At 40.0% G+C, this 18527-nt stretch overlaps 1 protein-coding gene and 1 long non-coding RNA gene across 4 annotated transcripts in view; both read left to right on the top strand.

Moving 5' to 3' along the window:
• LOC107553319 (regulatory-associated protein of mTOR-like) overlaps positions 1-18527 on the top strand; it is a 302737-nt gene that overhangs the window by 137873 nt on the left and 146337 nt on the right. The window lies entirely within an intron of this gene.
• Positions 13937-18527, top strand: part of LOC107553321 (uncharacterized) — a 14186-nt gene continuing 9595 nt past the window's right edge. Inside the window, exon 1 of the long non-coding RNA XR_001604960.1 lies at positions 13937-13976. This is a non-coding gene — a long non-coding RNA (uncharacterized lncRNA). The remainder of the gene's footprint in view (positions 13977-18527) is intronic.

The following is an 18527-nucleotide window of genomic DNA, read 5'->3' as shown; positions in this document are numbered from 1 at the left end:
AGGCATTTGTTGCATCCAGTGGGGACATAATTACGGATTATAATGACTTATACTGTCTTTTTACGCGTTGCGTTGCATCGCGCTGCGCCGCGTAAACGTAAAACCATGTCTGCATTTGTGATCAGAGAAATGACAAACAAGCCCTACTTTACACTGCCCAAAAAACTTGCTTTAAATATATAAAATATAAAAACTCTTTACATATAAAAACTTATTTACAGTCTTTGAGGCAGAACAGCCGGCATTGTAGTCTACTCTCCCAGGATCAGGAAAACAGTCCTCCATAAAATGTGCTGGACACATCCGAATATTTGGGTTGACGTGTTCTGGAACAGTGTTGTAAATACAACTTAACCACTGATTTCTAGTCATGTCCATTTTTGGAAGGCCAAACAAAGTAGTTTTGCTTTCACAACGAAACAGCGTCACACACGGCGGCCTAGAGTGAGCAGAGGTAGGGGGCTAGCGTGAGGAACGGCCGGAGGGTTAGAGTGAGCAGAGGCGGCGGGCTTGAAAATGGCGTGACATGTGATGACTCCGGACTCCGCTTTGTCCACGGTGAAAGCCGATCCGGCGATCCACAGCGCAAACTTGTAGTATTTCCTCAGCAACCAGCACGGATCAGCTCCAGGCATGACGAAGCAGATATCGTCCTCTTTTGGAAGGCCAAACAAAGTAGTTTCGCTTTCACAACGAATCACACAGTGCCTTCATGACATGGCGGTGGCAACAACAATACTACAGCGAGAATAAAAGTTACGCCTTCTTTCTTTGCGTGAACATTTGGGCGGTGTTATGCAAATCTTCCCACATAGCGACATAGATATGTGGGGGCGTGTTAGAATGAGCTGTTTTAGGTAGGCGTGGCTGACTCTTAACTTTTATAAAGAATATCTCTTTGGATTTGAGACTTTAGTCTTTGCAACTTTACAGATCTTCTTTATGCACCAAGAGCTTGTAACACTCCAAAGAGAAAGGAAAAATTGAAATCGCATCATATGACCCCTTTAAAAGTCAGCGCCGATAGCTTTGTGGTTAGTGCGTCAACATACAGGGCAACTGCACTCACGGCAACCCAAGTTTGATTCCTGCCTCAAGGTCCTTTGCCAATCCCACTCGCCTCTCTCCACCCAATGCTTTCCTGTCAGCTCTCCACTGTCCTCTCATATTAAAGGCATAAAAAAAATATATAACTTAAAAAATGTATTTAAAAATGTAAAAAAACTGTAAAAGTTGTGCTTTATTCTATGTCTCATAAAGCCATGCATTAGTTGTGTGATGAACAGACTGAAATCATGTTCTCTGATGAATCACATTTGCACTTCTGCATAGTAAAGTTTGGGGCTTTGCAATTAGTTATGAGATGTTTCATCTTTGACTTGGCACGTGGCACAATATGTCTTGAGACACAAAGTATTACTATATGCAAGCACACATGAAATCTCAAAAGGAAACTGTTGTGTAATATTAATTATGAAAATGTTTTAATGATTTATTATTTTTAACTTAATATTATGCATTCTGTCATGTGCTATGGGCACTGAAGTCAGGTAGCTGCTAAAAAATTACCAAGCTGTCACATAAAACCGCTCTTAAAAATGTGTGGAACTAAAACGAATGTCTCCGAGGTCGACATTGTGGAAGTGAAACCCAGTGTGTGCGCTGTATTGAGGGGTGTGATGTATCATACTGTCGAAAAGAACCGTGTCAAGCCAAAAAAGTTATAACCTACCTAGATTCACACTGACACTAAATTATACCTTTAGCTAGCGAGAAGTTACTCCATAAATTGTGCTCCATGAAACATACAGCTCCTGGAGACCAGGTGCATTACTCATGATTGGAAACAAATGAAGAAAGTAAGTTTGCTGAATGGATAGAGTAAAATTTGGCAGTGTGGGGCTGTGGTTAAGATATGTGTGTGTGGTGATAGATGTCATCTGGGAGCAGCAGTGTGTTAGTCAGTGGCGTGTTAGAGGCGATGACATTTGCTCAAGGCTTCTGCCCAGCATGAGCTGCCTGACTCACCCACTCATCACGATGACCGAGCCCACTGCTGCCAGTCAAATACACAGCACTGATGCCTGTGATTCTCACTATCAGGTGTCAGAAATTAATAATAGACTTTGGTTGCACCCACATACATAGTTTTTATTCATTTCTATCTCTGTCTCATTATGTCTCTTGTGTACACACATGCAAGTGGTCACATATAATCAAAATACATGTAAGTTCTGTCCATAACCTGCCTAAAGCTGCCTTCTAAGCCAGTATTCTAGCTGTCATGGAACCACATAAGTGACTGATTTAGAGTGCTATTCATGAACAACTCGTATAAATAGCACTCCACATGGGAGAATAGACTCTATTTATTTCATTATAGTGTGACCTTAGCATTTTGCAAAGATAACAGTGTGATACTCTAATAAACATAAAAATACATAGGACACACATGGAATAAACAAAATTATCAGTGTAGTTTGATATATATGAAATACAATTTAACTTTTTTGTATTGTGTACCATCGTTTTTTGTTTTTTGTTTTTTTCACAATTCATTCTGGAATTGCCTTCTGTGCAAAAGGAACACACTGCCTTAGAAGTTGTCAAAAGTGAGGTATATTTTAAGGCAACATACTTCAGTTTTGGCCTCTGTGTCAGAAGTGGACTTTTTGATGTCTTAAAATACTACCTACAATACAAAGGAAAATCACAATGTTTCAGCTGTTTCTGAGGCAGTTTATTTGAGTTTTAGCTCTCTCTGAGAGATTCAGCATCCTGCTGACATGTCAACACCATGTCCTCATTAATACATTTAAATATATTTCCCTTGATTGTGTGTGTTTATACAAGACAGCTCCATGACTCTCCGCTTTTTTTCTAATAGTAGTCCCTGTCTCTGATCTTTCAAAGTTAGTGATCCCTTAATTATTTAATGTACAGTATGTATAAATAAATCTGTCATGAAAACATGTTATGATTGCCACTATGTAAATTATTATATTTCAATAATATCATCGTATAATTAGATTTAGAAGTAAAAAACTTGCCTTATGTGCAATGTACATGATTAGATACCTTTTTTTTCTAAAAATGAATACCAATTTAATTGAATATAGTTTGGGTTTTGTTGTGAAGTGTAACCATTAATATTATTGTAAGGTACAAGTAATGGGGATCCCTATAGCATGAGGTAGTTCTGTGCGTGCATGTGTATTTGTGAGGGTGTGTGTAAATGAACTTGATTATTTTGTTATGAAGTTGTTTATTTCACCAGGTATTAAATAATAAGATTCTTCTTATTCTTGGATAATTTGAATTACAAGATGACAAGTCATAGCTAGTTTACTTTTAAGTAATTAAAAGTTCTACAAGGCTGTGAAGACCATGGTCACATCAGTCAACAAAAACATTAAAAATAATAATAATTATTGCATCTTTTTATGGCATAATCCAATTATGATATGATCATTCAACATCAAGCCTTTATGCGATGTGTATAGTTTTGCTTAATCTGTCAAGGAGCACTGATAGTTTGGATAGAAACTGTTAAAAATTAAGGTGAAATAGCTCCAGCATCATTCATTTTCTAGGCCAGTGTTTCTAAATGGCTCATCACTCTCATCACTGCACATTTTGTCTTATCTGATACAGCAAATTAAGGTCATGAATATGACTTCACAAAAGAACTAATAAGCTGAATCAGGCGTGTTAGAAGAATCATTCAAAATGTTAGTTTCCTTTTCAGATTATTCTAGGATTATAAAGGATTACCATTCTCTTTGAACGCTTCTAATCTATACGTCCACTTGTACATCATATTTATACTGTCGATATATTACATCCATGTAAAACAGAAATACAGCATGTGGTTGTGACGAGAGGGCGGGGCTGAGAGCCTTGGGAACGGAGCGAGGCCGGTGGAGTAAATGCTAATGCGCGACACCTGTGAGTCCCATTGAGGAACCCCAGATTACATAAAGACTACATGTAGTCCCAGACTACATAAAATATGAGTTAAAGCCGGGGTGTCTTGCAGAGTTTATCTCCAGCCTGCCTCAGCACACTTACCTGTAAGTTACTTGGGCTGTGTCTAAAAGCTTGGGCAGCTGACTTGTTGCCTATCAGCCAACTTTTTTTCAGATTTTGGATGCAGCCTTGTACTCCGAAAAACATTGATTAGCAAGTTCAGGTGTGTTTAAATAGGATAGGAGCTAAACTCTGCTGGACATGACAGGAGCAGGATTGGACTTCCTTGGGTTACAGCTTTGGTGCTGTCTTGGATCTCCATATGACCAATGTAAAATCTATGGCACTGTTGTTTACACCTGGTATTAAGATTCATTTTTGTCAATTCAATCATGAGTGGACAATGTTAAATAAATTGTAAACGGGGTCTAAAATGTTTTGAGCTTGTCCATTTTCAGCCATTTCCAGAACAAGTCAAAAACACATTTCTTTTGCTATCGTAGTGTAGACACTCATGTGGTTAAATGTGGTTAAACATCCACAAAAGACCACCTGTTCTCCACCAACTGACTTCTAACACGCTCCCGCCATGTTTGCCATGGTATTGTGGCTATTAGAGCAGAAACAAAAGCTTCTCATCTTTCATCTTGTCTCCTTTCTTGTTCATGTGTAAGTTGTGAGAGCTTAGTTTGTGCTTTAGAAATATCTGAAAAAACTTGAATATATACACCCTGCAAACAAGCCTGCACTGGCCCTTTACGGGGCCCACTTAGGGCTAGCCTTAGGGCATTCATTGGCAAAACGTTGGTCCCTTAGTGCTGGCCCTGCACGGGCAGCTCTCACTTAGCCCCCATAAAGCCCTCACTATGCCCACACAGGGCCCACACTATTAATCTACAATACATCTGTTTCACTTTAAATACTTTCCAACTACTATAACTTAAGTCTTTGGGGAAAAAAGTTATTATACATCTGAAATGGATGCAGTCACCTCATAACTAATGTCTGTATTGTCAAAAATGTACAGTAGTCAAAGGGATTTCAAATCAATTTATTAAATACAAAACAGAAAACATTCAGTTCAGGTTAATACAGCTACATATAGCCAAAAATGTAAATACACAAAAGTCCAAAAAAGCAATGTAAGACTGTTGGATTTCGTCATGTGAAAGTTGATGTGTGCGAAAGTCTTATCTGTAGTACTTCAATGTCCAAACACTGTCCATAGCTGAAGTTGACTGATAGCAAATTAATAATCCAACCTCTTGTAATGAAAACACGCCATGGCTCTCAAACACCAAACTCTTCCTAACCAGGAACAGTCAAAAATAGTCCAGACTATGGTCCCACGTCGAAAAAAACTTTAAATCCATATTCAAACTGGACCATGATGTGGTAACCTCACCAATAAAGACTCCTTCTAAAATGCATACAAATAAACGGTCTTAAACTCTTTGCATCAATCCAAACATTGGCCATACATACATGTGACATCTCTGCAAAAAACATCCACAATGTACACTTAAAAAAAAAACCTCCTTACTTTAGACTGGGCTTGAAATGGCACATTTCCCAACCAGGACACAGCACAATGTGCTCAGCGGGTTACGGCTGCTTGTTGTTTGTAACTCCCTCTACCCACATGGCTTTACTTAAGGAAACCTAAAACACCCTAGCACATCGTGACGTAGACATGTGGGGGCGTGTTAGAACGAGCCGTTTTAGGTAGGCGTGGTTGACTCTTAACTTTTAAAAAGAATATCTCTTTGGATTTGAGACTTTAGTCTTTGCAACTTTACAGATCTTCTTTATGCACGAAGAGCTTGTAACACTTCAAAGAGAAAGGAACAATTTAAATTGCATCATATGACCCCTTTAAAAGCGAAGGAAAGTGAGGTAAAGAGGGAAAACTCAAACTAAAAACAAACAACTGCTTGACGGCGAATTGCCGCTATTTTGAAAGTGAAAGTAAAATGCACAGGGTGCTTTTACGAGCCATTTAAAACGGAAGCAAAGCGAGGAAAAGAGGGAAAACTACCCCCCTCTTTTCCTCACCGTCACAACCCTAAATTATAATCTATCTCAGAATGCGCCGTCACTGTGCTGTTGCCGTTTTCAACCTCTTTCCATGCACAGATATTTTATTTACATTTTTTAAGTTCAGGTTTGAACAAAGCAAATGAGAGGCTAAAGAAAATTTTTTATTTTAGTTATTTATTATTATTTAAAGAGTTAAGTATCTATCTTTAAATGTGCTTTTTTCCAATGGTTTCCACATGGTTCAAATCAGTCTGTTGACATTTGTCATCCAGTTGTAAAAGACAGATGGTTAATTTGAATGGGTTGTTTCACCTCATATTATGTCTGTTTGTCACAGATCAGCCAGGCTCATCCACCACTCAAATCACAGCGCACACTGTCACCTGAATACTGATTGCACGCACCTGTTTGGAATTTGCACTCTCATCAGGACTCCTACTAAAGCACACACCTCACTTCCCTCCAGTGTCCGGTCTCGTTCATACGAAGTGGACTCTCTATGCTATCTGTGCGATACATTGAGCTACCTGCCTTGTGTACGTACCTTCTGTGTCTCCTCCAGTGTGTTCTCATGTGCTCAGTTCCTACGTCAGTTCCAGTTGTCATCTCCGTGGGAATATCCTCATTAGTCGTAGTTTGAGGTGTGTGCTGTCTTCTGTCTCCCTTCCACGATCTCCTGCGAAACCAGAGACTGTCTTATATTCTCCATCAGTTCAGAGAACTGCTCCATTGCCTATAATACTCACCTGCTATTACCATCTGCATCATTTGCTATCAATAAATATCCCAGTTTGTATTCTAATCCTCTGTGTGAGTCTCCTTCTGTAACAGAAGACCGGGCCAACAAAGGATTCAGCAACATGAGTGCACCCGACTCATTCAAGGAGATCGTGAATGCTTTCAAACGGATTCTCACCCCTGCACCAGTCACACCACCTGTCATGCCCGTCACCAACGCCGCCACTTCTTCTTCGACGGTAATTACCAGTCCCAATGCCAAACCAGCGCCCTTCTCTGGCTCGGCGGAGGAATGCAATGGATTTCTGCTGCAATGCTCGCTCGATCTGTAGATGCAGCCGCATCTTTACACAACGGATAAAGCCAAGATTGCGTTCATCATATCCCTGCTGACCGGACGAGCACTCCAGTGTGCCGAGACCATCTGGTCCCAAGCCGGTACTGTAACTCAATCTCTTGATAATTTTATTGTACATTTCCGAGAAGTCTTTGGCAGACCAGTCGGCGATACCTCTGTCTGTGAACAATTATATCACCTCCGTCAGGATTTTCTATCCATTAATGATTATGCCCTCAATTTCAGAACTCTCGCAGCGGCCAGCAGCTGGAATGAGAGCGCACTCCTCACCGCCTACCGGCAGGGATTAGAATCGAGAGTGCGGCTTCAGCTCGCTGCCTATGATGACTCCTATGGTTTGGGACGATTTATACAGCTGTCGATCCGGTGTGCTACTCGTATGCAGTCTTGTTTCGAAGAACATCGACTCTCACCATTCACTCCACTCCTTTGCCGGCCAGACACCATCAGCCCTCCAGAACCAGGTCACGAGCCCATGCTGGTGGATAACACTCGACTCTCTCTTTATTGGAACAGCAGAGACGGCTGACCCAGGGCTTATGTCTGTACTGTGGAGTGGTGGGCATGTAATCGCGGCATGCCCAATTTGGCCACCACGACCCATGGTGAGTGTCATTAAGCCGTCGATAGTCAATATGCAGCCCCTCACCTCTGTTGTGAATCTTACTGCCTCCGGTATTTCCTTTCCAGTACACGCTCTCCTCGACTCTGGGTCAGTCGGGAACTTCATCTCCGGGAATCTCTGCTGCCAGCTTAAGCTCCTGACCACTGCCACCAAAACCACCTACCAGGTCCAATCGGTGACAGGAAAACCACTCATCCAAAGACATGTGCGCCACAGTGTTGGTCCTCTCCACTTACAAGTTGGACAGTTACACGAGGAAACTCTGCATCTCCTGGTTCTGGAGGATTCCACCGCTGATGTGATCCTAGGGCGTCCTTGGTTGGTGCGACACGATCCCGTCATCTCCTGGAGTACTGGTGAGGTCCTGAAGTGGGGCAGTACTTGTTTTCCTGACTGTTTCCCTCACACTCCTCAGCCATCCCCTCTTCATTCCAAAACACTCACAGTCAACTCCATGTCCATCGAGAGCCCAGTCGAGAAACAGTCAGTTGGCATTCCACCCTGTTACGCCCCCTTCAGTGATGTATTCTGCCCGAAGAGAGCCTCTCAGTTACCTCCGCACCGGCCATGGGACTGTGCAATAGATCTGATTCCGGGTGAGCCAGTGCCTCGTGGAAAAATTTATCCATTTTCACTCCCCGAACAGAAGGCCATGGAGGAGTACATTGAGGAGGCTTTACTTCAAGGCTACATCCGCCCTTCTACGTCCCCTGCTGCTTCGAGCTTTTTCTTCATGGCCAAGAAGGATGGAGGTTTGAGTACCAGGCGCTGAATAAGATTACCGTCAAGTTTCGCTATCCACTTCCCCTCGTTCCAGCGGCATTGGAACATCTCCGCGGAGCCATCGTCTTCACCAAGTTAGACCTCCACAGTGCGTACAACCTCATCCGAATATGTGAGGGGGACAAATGGAAGACCGCCTTCATGACCCCTACTGGCCACTATGAGTATCTCGTCATGCCGTATGGCCTGGTAAACGCCACCTCGGTATTCCAGGATTTCATGCATGAGGTACTCCGGGAGTATCTACATCGGTTCGTCCTTGTCTACATTGATGACATCCTCATCTACTCCCAGAGCATGGCTGAACATCACTACCACGTTGCGGAGGTCCTGAAACGCCTGAAAGAAACGGACGCTCTGTCTCGTCTTCATGCTCCTGAAGAGGTCAGTGAGGAACCGGAATCCATTATCTTCAAGGAAATCATCGTAAGCCCCATCCAATGGTCCCCCAATCCAGCCGCCTCCCCCAATGCTTCCACGGCCACTCCGCTGGGCTGTCCACAATGATTGCAGTATGTCACCAGAGCACAACACACTCCCCTGATTCACCCCGCTCACACTTCTCTGGGCACAGGCCACCCTGGGGCCAACAACACTATCTCGCTGCTGAAGGATCGCTTCTGGTGGCCCAATATGGCCAGAGATGTGACGAGGTTCATCCAAGGCTGTTCCGACTGTGCCATCGCCAAGAGCCCACACCACCTACCATCTGGCAAACTTCTTCCGCTGCCCGTTTCCAACCGCCCCTGGTCACACCTAGGAGTTGACTTCATCACAGATCTGCTGGCCTCGGAGGATAACACATGTGTTCTAGTAGTCATTGATCGATTTTCTAAATCCTGCCGTCTTCTCCCCCTCAAAGGTCTACCCACAGCTATGGAAACCGCTGAGATCATGTTTAACAACATCTTCAGATATTACGGGATCCCAGAAGACATTGTCTCAGACACAGTGGCCCACAGTTCATTTCCAGGGTATGAAAGGCCTGTTTCTCTCTCCTAGGTGTGACCATAAGCCTCTCGTCGGGATACCACCCCCAGTCCAACGGGCAGACGGAGAGGAAGATCCAGGAAGTTGGACGTTTCCTGCTAACCTTCTGCCATGGCCACCAGAACTCTTGGAAACAGTTCCTAGGCTGGGCTGAGTATGTGCAGAACTCTCTTCGCCAGCCATCCACTGGACTCACTCCCTTCCAGTGCGTACTCGGTTACCAGCTGCCCCTATTCTCCTGGTCGGGGGAGCCGTCTGATAGTCCTATCTGTCGATTACTGGTTCCGAGAGGGCAAGAGGGTCTGGGACGCAGCTCACCATCAGCTTCAGCAGGCAGTGCACAGAAGCAAGATGACAGCAGACCTTAGAAGGGCGGAAACTCCATCATACCAACCTGGTCAGAAGGTCTGGCTGTCAATATGGGACATCAGGATGTGCCTGCCCTGCAAAAAGCTCAGTCCCAGATATGTTGGCCCCTTCACCATCATCAAGCAGATCAACCCAGTCACGTACCAACTTCAGCTTCCCTCACAGTATAAGATTCACTCTTCCTTCCATGTTTCACTGCTCAATCCTTACCATCCTCCTGTTTCTGTCTCCACAGAGCCTGGCCCGACAGAGGAACCCCCTCTTCCGTTAATCCAAGAGGACGGCGCCATCTACAAGGTCAACGAGATCTTGGACTCCCGGCGCCGTGGTGGTCTCTTGGAATATCTTGTGGACTGGGAAGGCTATGGGCCAGAGGAATGGTCATGGGTTCCCAGAGTTGACATCCTTGGTCCTACACTGCTGGAGGCCTTTCACTCCACTCATCCAGATCGTCCTGGGCCCGAAGGAGAGGTAGATCACCACAACATCTGGGTCATCGGCCCTTAGGAGCGGGCCATGGAGGAGGGGGTACTGTCACAGATCAGCCAGGCTCATCCACCACTCAATCACAGCACACACTGTCACCTGAATACTGATTGCACGCACCAGTTTGGAATTTGCACTCATCAGGACTCCTACTAAAGCACACACCTCACTTTACTCCAGTGTCCGGTCTCGTTCATATGAAGTGGACTCTCTGATATTTGTGCGATACATTGAGCTACCTGCCTTTTGTACTTACCTTCTGTGTCTCCTCCAGTGTGTTCTCCTGTGCTCCGTTCCTACGTCAGTTCCAGTAGTCATCTCCGTGGGGATATCCTCATTACTCGTCGTTTGAGGTGTGTGCTGTCTTCTGTCTCCCTTCCACGATCTCCTGCGAAACCAGAGACTGTCTTATATTCTCCATCAATTCAGAGAACTGCTCCATTGCCTATAATACTCACCTGCCATTACCATCTGCATCATTTGCTGTCAATAAATATCCCAGTTTGTATTCTAATCCTCTGTGTGAGTCTCCTTCCGTAACACTGTTGTGATGCATTCATAAATTCATGCTGCTGTTTATGCTTCATTTGTTGTTTGCTCATCTGGATTTAATTTCATATATGTATGTACACATGTATGTTTAGTTTAATTGGGTTGGGGTGCCATGGGAAAAAAATACTACAAAAGGGTGCCATGCTTTCAAAAATTTGGGAACCACTGGTCTATGGTACAGTATGTGTATGTCTGTGTTTAGTTTAAATTTAACAAATGTGTGTCTACTTCAATTTGGGCATAGCAGTTAGGACTAATTTATCTTGTTTAAGTTTGTCTCATGGTGCCACCCACAAGTCCGAAAGTCTGTGACTAATCTCTGTTTCTAATCATGACAGCAGTCACAGAATGCAAAATTCTGTCTTAATTTTAAAAGCTGCGCTTTTTCTCCTCTCCCTCTCTCTCTCAAGTTCAAGTTCAAGTTGCTTTATTGGCATGACATTTGTGTTACGGTATTGCCAAAGCATTTTAGATGTGTAAAATACAGAATATGAATACACCATCAAAGTGAAATCTTTCTCTCTATCTTTCAATCTCTCTCTCTCTCTTTCTCTCTCTCTCTCTCAGCATGTTCATCTCTGATTTGGGGATGTTTTTAAAGGGATAGTTTACCCAAAAATGAAAATTCTGTCATTAATTAATCATCCTCATGCCGTTCTAAACCCGTAAGACCTCCGTTTATCTTCGGAACACAAATTAAGATATTTTTGATGGAATCTGAGAGCTCTCCGACCCTCCCTTAGACAGCACGGGTACTACCACGATCAACGTCCAGAAACATAGTGTAACGTTTATTATTATTTATTAGCTCTAAAAAGGGGAATATTTATGACGAATTATAACTGGTTATGATTCATAATAAATATTTAGATTATATCTTCGAATTAACTGTAGCAGAATCAATATTACAATTATTTGATAGCCTTTTACTGCTGTTAGGGGTTCTGACAACTGGATGGGTTAGTATTCTATAGCTAGGCTAAGTGGTGGTTCAGTTTGGATCCCGTGGCACACTGTGACCGCCGTGGAGGCAACTGTCACTTCACCAACTAAGCACTAGAGGGAGTGTTACCTGTAGGTGAACAAAAATGGCTAGAATACAGAAATTTACTTTAAATTTGAATTCAAACACTGTTTAAATTTAAATAAAATTTAAAAAAAAAAAATTTAAAAATAATAAAATAAAATAAAAGGAACAAAATAAAACAAACTAAACAAAATTATAAAAGTCATAAAAGATAAAGTAAAACAAAAGTAGTACTGGATATGAAACTAATACAAAACAAGAAATAAAAATAAATGAGTAAATCAAATTAAAAATGAAAGGCAGGTACATAGAATGACCAATGGGAAATTAAAATCAAACAAATTAGAGTAACCAAGTCGACCTAGCAGAGAATGCCCACAAGGGGGAGTCGGTGCGCTGAAAAACAGGAAGGCAGAAAGAGTTCACGAAATGTTAAGATACTTAAACAGCCTGCCCTCTAGCGTTAGTTCAAGGTACTGTGCATTAACTCTAATTGTGCTTGAATTGAGAACGTTTAGAGGCTATTCTCATTCTAATGGGATTTTACTGCAGTTATCACAAGAACACAGCGTCCAATCCCAACAGATTCTATCATCTGTGCACTTAACTGCACAATGTGTGTGTAGCAGGATAAAGGGGTCTTTTAAGCCATAAACAGTCCAACTATCATGCATGATCCTACGCAGACGCTACAATAGCAAGGAGATCGGTAAAATAATCCATGTGACATCAGGGGTTCAACCGTAATATTACAAAGCTACGAGAATACTTTTTGTAAGCAAAAAAAAAAAAACTACTTTATTCAACAATTCGTCTCCTCCGCGTCACCCTAGCACCATTTTGGAGAGTATCCACTGAACGCAAACAGCGTATGTTGTTCTGTGTCAGCTGCACCACATCGGATTATTTTACCGATGTCCTTGCTACGTATCTGGACATTGATCGTGGTAGTACCCTTGCTGTCTATGGGAGGGTCAGAGAGCTGTCAGAATGCATCAACAATATCTTAATTTGTGTTCCGAAGATGAACGGAGGTTTTACTGGTTTGGAACGACATGAGGGTGAGTAATTAATGACATGATTTTCATTTTTGGGTGAACTAACCCTTTAAGGTTAGGGTGTGATCTGTTATTTCAGTATAACTCCTTTGAGCAGCAGTGTTTGTGTCCAGCAGTTTTTGTGAAAGAAATTGTGGTTTTAGATGCTCTGTCATCTTGTCTCTAGTGGGCAGTAAGTGGGATGTTGATTTAGATGTGTTCTTTTTTTAATACACATCTCTCTCTCTCTCAATTTTCAATTGAAGTGTACTTTATTGGCATGACAAAATCTATACATTTGTATTGCCAAAGCAATTGCAGTTGGACTGCTTACAAATAGTGCTTATGTATTCACAGAAATAAAAATAATAATATAATGGTAAAAAATAATATATAAAAAATATTAAGCATGTAGTGCAAAAATGAAATACTAATGTAAGTATATAAACTAGAAATAATAAGATAAGGGATTAGACATTTACAGAAGCAAAATGTACATCTAAGTAATATAATAGAGTAATATGGCATAACATAATCTACATGTGCTGGAAACGTCAGATCAGGGCAGATTGAGTGTTTTCTCTTCTATAGTGACAGGCAGACTATTGAGCAGCAAACACACAGCAGTTCTTGTGTTCTAACAGATACGGCAGAAAGAGTTTTAAATGTCTGATGGATCTGCTGTATTTTATCATAGAACACTGTCCGTGTACTGTAAAAAATCCAACTTGCAAATTGTTAACTCAGTTTAAAATTGTAAGTCAAGTGGACAAATTTTGGAGCACATTGTTGAGTTTACTTATAAAATCGATTTAACTGCATGTTTATTACTGCTTTGTTCAGTGAATGTAAGCACATAAGTTGAGACAACGTAATATTTTGATTTCATGGTTTGACCGTTAAACTTCGTGTTATTGCGCATGTGTGGTCTCTCTTCGCGGTATTTTGCACGGGGTTTCTTCCAGCCACGCCATCAAAGGGACTGGATTTCGCCTGGTTGAGGTAAGCTTTATTTTAAGATTATTATTGAAAATAAACTGCACACATAGAATGTAAAGTGCAATGATATGTTCCTACAAGTAAAAACTCGGTCTGAAGCACTTAGATTTATTTTAAAACGAGCCGAGACAGCGAGTTAGCGATCTGCATAGTTCAGCTGCTAACAAGATGTGCATCAAATACACGGTTAGACTGTGGTATTTAATAGAATAAAATGTACAGAAGTGGATTATGTGTTGTAGATGCTCACTTTGATTTAGTCTAACTTACGTAGTATTCTCGTTAAAGTAGCGAGTTTAATCGTAATCTATTTTTGATTTTGGCTTCAAACTAATATGAAAAACGGGAAGATTTTATTATAAGTCACGCTTGTCCAACCACAGCACAGTCCAATTGATAAAAGTTGTCATTTCTGTCGGATATGAGAAATATCAAAGGGCGAATAAAATGAAAACGGAACCAATTCACGTTGCTCGTTTGCGCTGTACCGGACCGTTTAACGTTAGATAGCGCAGCGCGAGCGTTGAGAGATCCAGTGAAGAGAGGGAATACACAGAATTATCAACATCGCTGCGAGATCTCTAAGTTAGTAAGAATCATTCAGATCCGTTACGGACGTGACATTTGCAGTCAAAACCTGAAATATAAATTCTCATAAATTATATTTATTACCAATATATTGAACCATCTCTTTATATTTTTCTAAACCCCTTAAAATAGAGTCCAGACATTAGAAAAGTATCAGTCTATAAACCTGTTTTATATTTTAAATAAGGGAAAAACACATGCGTTACGGACGTGACAAAAAAAAGACGAGTTTCTGGGACACAACATATTTTGTAGACTTTCTGCGATTTACAATGCACAAACCAGAAGCAACAATATCTGCCGAATGGAGAAGGGTTGGCCATTTACAAAGCATAAAATATCAATGTTGTTTAAATTTTCGTTTTTTTGTTTCACAGGAAAAATCGGACGTGACCGTTGAAAAACTATGAAAACGCTTATAAAAATGCTTTAAAAACATTAACAGAGACGTCTAGTGGGTATTTAATAGGGCTGCCCCCCACTAAAGATGTTTCTAGTTTACGTCGTTCGTTAAAGCCATTAGGCTATTTATATTAATTCAATAGGCCTACTAATCCATAATGAGCTTTAATATATTCTGCGCTCAAGAACACATATAAAGTTTGCCACAAAGCACAGGCAAAAGTAGCCTAATGATTATTAATGTATAGAAAAATTTGACATTTTAATTATATATTAATAAATAATGTTTTCTTGTCGGCTGAAAGATGAAATTCACATTGCTGAGTGCTCATCTCCACAGTAGCCTATCTGGACGCGCCTTTAGAGAGAAATGCAACCTTCATACATAATCAGGGAGTAAAAGTAGATATTTCAACCTTTCTATAGATATATTTCTCTATGTGAGACACACATGCTGAGTTTCGTTTTGGAGACGCACTCCAGCTCACAAAGAAAGAGACGGCAGAAACATCCTGTTTGTTTTCGTTATTTTACAAAATCACAACGTTTTGTTGTTATTATGAATTTACATAAATAAAATCCGTTTTGAATTTAAGTCGTTTCATTATTAGGAAAAAAAATGCAAGTGATCATGCGGGCGCCTCCCTTTCATGCATGCGCATTAATATTCCACACAAACACTTGAACACGGGCCAAAAAGTGAATTATTTTATTATGATACTAAATTAAACCAAACAAAATATGTAATGAAAAAAAAAGATAACCCCACAGCACCCCACCGAACACGCAAATTCTTGCACTCTGCATGCATGCAGCGCAGATAGCGACAAGAGTTATTGAAACACATAAAATGTTTAAACAAGATAATATTGACAATGAACAACATTTAAAATAGTTTTGGTGAGCTATCATGCAGTCTCTTAAGCTCTCGCTGAGCGATTTCTAAAATGTTATTAGAATGAATGCATTTCTAAAATGTTATGATACGGTAAGCCTGACACAGCAGTAGACCTTTATCAGTCATCAGCAATGAGGCAAACATGCGTGCCGGCATGCATATGATTTAATATGAAGAGTCCGTAGGCTACAATAGATTTACAATGCACAAACCAGAAGCAACAATATCTACCGAATGGAGAAGGGTTGGCAATTCACAAAGCATAAAATTTCAAGTTTCGTTTTTGTTTTCAGAGGAAAAATCATACGGACAGTTCTGAAAGCGGAATTTATACAACTATGGAAATGCTTTAAAAACTTTAACAGAGCTAGAGTGTATTTAATAGGGCTGATAGTAGTCGTTAATTTAATCCATTACTAATCGCACGTTTATATTATATTAACATAATACTCCATAATGAGAATATTCCACGCTCAAGTAGGCTACATGCATAAAGGTTGCCACAAAGCACAGGCAAATGTAGCCTAATGATTATGCAAAAAGGGACATTTTAATTATTTATTAATAAACTAATGTTTTCTAAGTCCTTGTCGGCTGCAAAGATGAAATTCACGAAATCTTCACTGGACGCACGCGCCTTTAGAGAGAAGTGCATTAACAGATTACATAATCAGGGCGTAGGCCTATTTGATTTCGTTTTGGATTGGTTCGTTTAAAAGTAGACAAGCTTTCTTTAGATATATTTCTCATGTATGTAAGGCACCCCGATTTCATTATCAGGAAAAAATGCAAGTGATCGCGCGGGCGCCTCCCTGTCATACTTGAGCATTAATTCTTTTCCACACAGACATTTGAATATGAATAATAGCCTATACAGTTATATTAGGTTAACGCTATGGGATCCGCATTAAAATAAATAAAATAATAGATAAAATAGATGCAGTTATAACCTGCAAATTGAAGGCTATTTGATGTTTTAAAATGATCTAATAACGGGCCGATGCTGCTCCAATTCGTTGATGTTGTTGATCAAGATTAAATTGTCGCAGTCATAAACTTGTTTTAATGACTCTCATAAACTTGTTTTAATAAATCGCTTATGCATTAAATAATAAAGATACAAAACAGGTTAAGTTAAATATGCTGAATATATATTGCACAAATATTTATAAAATGCTAGACTGCGAATAAGATTACAGTTTCACATTTTGCATCTTCATAACATAGTGAATTATTTTTAACATGCAATGATACAAAATAAAACCAAACAAGATTTGTAATGAAGAAAAAATATTTAGACAAATATGAAAGAATGATGAGCGCGGCTCACTCAGAAGCATGCCCAGCACGCAAAATCTCTCTGCATGAATGCAGCGCAGATAGCAACACAAGTTATTTGAAACACAAAAGGTTTAAAGAAGATAATATTGACAATGAACATTGACATTTGAAAATGTTTTGGCGATTTGTCCTTCAGTCCGTCTGTGCATTTCTGACCCACACAGCAAATGCAGTCTTAGCTAAACCTCCATGATGTTCTCGTTGAGAATGCAATTTCTAAAATGTTAGAATGAATAAATTTCTAAAATGTTATGATACGGAAAGCCTGAAACAGATCACAGCAGTATAGACCTACACAGTAGGCTATAAATCATCAGCAACGTGGTAAACATGCGTGCCTGTATGTATACAATTTAATATGAAGCGTCCGTAACGGTCACGTCCGTAACGCATTATATGGTTGATAAGAGCAAAGAATAGAGATGAGCTATTGATCTTAATTAGCATGGCCATAAATTGGCTTTGTACAGAAAGTTTCAAGTTAATTGCATTAATAATTACTATATGATATAAACGTAATATTTAAAACGTTACGGACGTGACACAGCGCTGAAGCTTCCTGACATCATATATCTAGCCTAAATAAATCCAAAAATCATGCTGTTTAGTCAAAGTGAGTTTATTCATTTTTCAGAAAGGCCTCCATCTTTCTACAAAATGCTTACTGTTGACATAAATGAAAAAATGGGTAGCCTTTGATCTCTCATTTGAAAACATGAAATACAGTCTAATGAAAAATTAATTTTACTCTGGATGCACCCCTCATATGTGGTGGATAAACATAGCGATTCCCTTCAAATTTCTATTAAAGCATGTTAATGCAGTAAAATACAGACCTAAACGCACAACTTAAATAGGGTTTTGTTCTTTTGGTAAAAACTTAATTTTTTCATGGTAGGGTTGACATTTGCATGGAATTGCTGATATATTTATTTAGTCATTTATCAGACGCTTTTATCCAAAGCGACTTACAAATGAGTACAACAGAAGCAATCAATTGTAGTATTAAAACAACTAAAAACAGATCCAAAACTAACTGCTAAAACTTTATAAATACTACCTATACACATTTGAAAAATAAAGAGATTAAATAAAAATGACAAATGCATACAACAAAATTTCAAAACTTAACATTTAAATGAAAAACAAAAAATAAAGCTAAAAACAATTAAAAATAGTAAAGAACAAAAGGTATAAGAGTATAATAATGATTCTAACATAACACTAAGCCAAACACCAAAAAAACAACTACATATATGTATGTACAACCACACACACATGCACATATATATATATACATACACATTTATAAATTCAATATATAT

The sequence above is a fragment of the Sinocyclocheilus grahami genome, unplaced genomic scaffold (assembly GCF_001515645.1).
Source record: "Sinocyclocheilus grahami isolate Dianchi unplaced genomic scaffold, SAMN03320097.WGS_v1.1 scaffold469.1, whole genome shotgun sequence".
NCBI lineage: Eukaryota > Metazoa > Chordata > Actinopteri > Cypriniformes > Cyprinidae > Sinocyclocheilus > Sinocyclocheilus grahami.
Note: the sequence above shows the minus strand (reverse complement) of the source record. Positions and strands in the feature narration are given on the sequence as shown.